The sequence below is a fragment of the Dermacentor andersoni genome, chromosome 1 (assembly GCF_023375885.2).
Source record: "Dermacentor andersoni chromosome 1, qqDerAnde1_hic_scaffold, whole genome shotgun sequence".
Taxonomy (NCBI): Eukaryota; Metazoa; Arthropoda; class Arachnida; order Ixodida; family Ixodidae; genus Dermacentor; species Dermacentor andersoni.
This window is the reverse complement of record NC_092814.1, coordinates 51515756-51520143: the sequence shown is the minus strand read 5'-3', so window position 1 is coordinate 51520143 and position 4388 is coordinate 51515756.

Below are 4388 nucleotides of genomic sequence, written 5' to 3'. Positions count from 1 at the left end.
TTCCGCGTAACGTCAATCACTGCCTTCCTCGTCAATGTGAGGTGACATTGACCACCTCCCGTCCCGTCCACATATTTCTGCCCGTATCTTGATATCTAACCTGTGCTACTTTTGAGTTAAAAACAATTGGCCATTGCCTTCTTCCTTGGCGCCGTCTTGCCTCCTTACGGAAAATTTCCATTATAGCATGCTGCAATCTATACTTGATATGTGTAGTACTAGGTGGTTCCCCTGACAGTTTCATAACTATGGAACCACCGAATGTAATAACATCGCTGATGCTGTTATCATGTACGCAAGAAAATGAATTAAACTTGAACTTGAACTTCAATTCTCTCTTCGACACCTCTAGCTTTCGATGACTGTTCCGACTTTATTACAGTTAGGAGCTGTACAGATTGACGGTAGCCAATGGGCCATTTGCACTGCACTTCACAAGTTAATGAATCATCCAATACAGTTACGTCGCTAGGGTCCTTGCTGCGATTTTATTTTGTCACGGGTCCTATTATTACTACTTATCAATTATATTTTTCTCTGTTCTTTATTCGCAAATTTTGGCATTTGTTGAAATGTTTGCTAGTTATTTCATTTCTCGATGTGTGGACAATGTGGCATGTGTTGACGATTCTTCATCATCATCATCAATGCGTGCAAGCGGCCTTCCGAGAGGGGGGGAGGAATACCGACATACTTCTAGAGCTTGTTTTAACTTTTATTTTATTTTGATAACAATTTACTACGATGTTCTAGCGAGGACAGAGCCAGACGAAACCATAGCGCAACGCACCGCCACTAGGGACCGGGTTATGCTTAGACAAAATATTCTTCCGAATTGCTTGAAATGTGACAAAAGCTTAGGAGCGCAGATATCTCTTTGTCGGCCTGGGGGAAGCGGCAAGGGGGGTTTGGGAGATAACTTCACCTCCACTTAAATTTTCGCGAGAATATAAATTGTCAAACTTTCGTGAATCGCTCAAGATTCACGAAAAAAGTAGGCACACGAAGAATTCTCGCTTATGTCTCAATATACATGTAGCCCTTCCGTTGCGCCAACTATAGCGTGAATTTTAAACGGACACTAAATGACGCACTATAAATCTATTTATACTGATAAAGTATTATTTCAAAAGTCTATTTTCGTTAATTTCACGGTAAGAGCTATCTTGCTCGAAGAAAAAACGAAGGCCAGTCTTCAGGAATGTCACTATATCGTCAGGAATGTCAATATATTTTCTCGTATTTTGGCCGTTGTGGCGCAGAAAATGCTCTAAAGATTTATTGGGCTCAGTCTTTGGCCCTTTTAGAATATGTGACGTAGTCCGTATTTGCTTATACAAAAATAACAACGGCACGAGCGGACACCGTCAAAACCAACGACCTCACGGCGAGCTTTTACGTGAACTTCAAGGCGGCGTCGCCACCAATTCATTTCGTTTGTTCCTCTTTTCTGGCTTATTGAACCTCTTCTCGCGGTAAAAGTGACCTTTTCGGTATTATTTATAAGGGCAGTTCATACTAACACAGCGGTATACTTATTTTTCTATGCATTGTCCTTTTAAAAGGTTCTTGAACCACCGCTAGGTCATGGCGAAAAAAAACACTATCAGGAGATAGAATATACGCGCATGCTGTGAACATCTCAGCGAAATTTTTCAGTCATGTGCGGCGCGTGAAGTTCACAAGCGGAGTGCGAAGCTACCGCTTTCTCAAACACCCTCTTTTAAATGCGTAAGCATTTCTATGCCTACCCAACGATCGAAACCCGTCCGTCCACCCGTCCGTCCGTCACGTATATAAGACGATCGCTTTCAAGATGGCGCCCGCGCAGCAGCGAGCGAATTGATCTTTGTGCTTGCTTTCGCTTCAACGCGAGCTAAACGACGGGAACACAGCGCGCACGAAGCTATCAGCACTGGGCGCACTCTCTTCACATCGTAGATCGCTTTCAAGATAGGGCCCGCGCGGTCGCGCCATACGCAGCCGCGGCAGGAGTACGGTTGATCGCGGTTGATAATGGCTGGTTGCGGATTGATAAGGCTCTAAAAAAGCGATAACGGCTTATAATGATCGGAACGTCATCAGCGCGCTTGGCGCCGCCACCTGCAGTAATTTACCCGCCGTGGTTGCTTAGTGGTTATCGTGTTTGGTTGCTAAGCACGTGGTCGCGAGATCGAATCTCGGCCACGGCGGCCGTATTTCGATGGGGCGAAAACACCCCTGTACTTAGCATATAGGTGCACGTTAAAGAACCCCTGCTGGTCGAAATTAATCCGGAGTCTCCCACTACGGCGTGCTTCATAATCACGAAGTGGTTTTGGCACGTAAAACCCCATAATTTTTTACCTGCAGTAGTTTGCCTGGGTCATCAATTCACCTTGCGTCGCCGCCGCGCTGTCGTTTGTACTGGTCGGATGAAGTTTCATAACGTTGATAATGAGACTGGGCCGCGTGGAGACGAGCAAGTGGCACAATACTTAGGCACACTTATAAATGACTCTCAGAGGAGTTTCTGCGCGAATGTTTATTTAAACAGAGGCGTGCTCCTTGGTAGAAAAAAAAATTGAAAAGTGCTTGATAGGACCGGATTTTCGAAATGCTATAGAGTGAAAAACACGTATAGCGTACCTGATTAACTCAAGCAGGCTAGGTGACTATTTGTCACCGCGCCCAGTTTCGAAGGGGATGCCAATAAATCATCATCATCACTGTTACGCTATCATCATCAGCAGCAGCAGCAGCAGCCTGGTTACGCCCACTGCAGGGCAAAGGCCTCTCCCATACTTCTCCAACTACCCCGGTCATGTACTAGTTCTCGCCATGTCGTCCCTGCGAACTTCTTAATCTCATCCGCCCACCTAACTTTCTGCCGCCCCCTGCTACGCTTCCCTTCCCTTGGAATCCAGTCCGTAACCCTTAATGACCATCGGTTACCTTCCCTCCTCATTACATGTCCTGCCCATGCCCATTTCTTTTTCTTGATTTCAACTAAGATGTCATTAACTCGCGTTTGTTCGCTCACCCAATCTGCTCTTTTCTTATCCCTTAACGTTACACCCATCATTGTTCTTTCCATAGCTCGTTGCGTCGTCCTCAATTTAAGTAGAACCCTTTTAGTAAGCCTCCAGGTTTCTGCCCCGTACGCGAGTACTGGTAAGACACAGTTGTTATACACTTTTCTCTTGAGGGATAATGGCAACCAGTTGTTCATGATCTGAGAATGCCTGCCAAACGCACCCCAGCCCATTCTTATTCTTCTGATTATTTCAGTCTCATGATCCGGATCAGCGGTCACTACCTGCCCTAAGTAGATGTATTCCCTTACCACTTCCAGTGCCTCGATACCTATCGTAAACTGCTGTACTCTTCCGAGACTGTTAAACATTACTTTAGTTTTCTGCAGATTAATTTTTAGACCCACACTTCTGCTTTGCCTCTCTAGGTCAGTGAGCATACATTGCAATTGGTCTCCTGAGTTACTAAGCAAGGCAATATCATCAGCGAATCGCAAGTTACTAAGGTATTCTCCATTAACTTTTATCCCCAATTCTTTCCAATCCAGGTCTCTGAATACCTCCTGTAAACACGCTGTGAATAGCATTAGAGATATCGTATTTCCCATGCCTGACACCTTTCTTTATTGGGATTTTGTTGCTTTATTTATGGAGGACTACGGTGGCCGTGGAGCCGCTATAGATATCTTTCAGTATTTTTACATAGGGCTCGTCTACACCCTGATTCCGCAATGCCTCCACGACTGTTGAGGTTTCGACTGAATCAAACGCTTTCTCGTAATCAATGAAAGCTATATATAAGGGTTGGTTCCGCACATTTCTCTATCACCTGATTGATAGTGTGAATATGGTCTATTGTTGAGTAGCCTTTACGGAATCCTGCCTGGTCCTTTTGTTGACAGAATTCTAAGGTGTTCCTGATTCTATTTGCGATTACCTTAGTAAATACTTTGTAGGCAACGGACAGTAAGCTGATCGGTCTATAATTTTTCAAGTCTTTGGCGTCCCCTTTCTTATGGATTAGGATTATGTTAGCGTTCTTCCAAGATTCCGGTACGCTCGAGGTCATGAGGCATTGCGTATACAGGGTGGCCAGTCTTTCCAGAACAATCTGCCCACCATCCTTCAACAAATCTGCTGTTACCTGATCCTCCCCAGCTGCCTTCCCTCTTTGCATAGCTCTCAAGGCTTTCTTTACTTCTTCCGGCCACGCTATTGTTACGCTATAGGGATCCCTTAACGCGAGTCCGGAATGCGGCATCCATCGCCGAGCCGACGTGCGCGCTGCCGACGCACTCGCAAAGCACGCCTTTTCTGCGCCAGACTCGGCGTCAAGCACACGCGGTTCACCCGCCGAGGTGCAAGTGCAGGGTG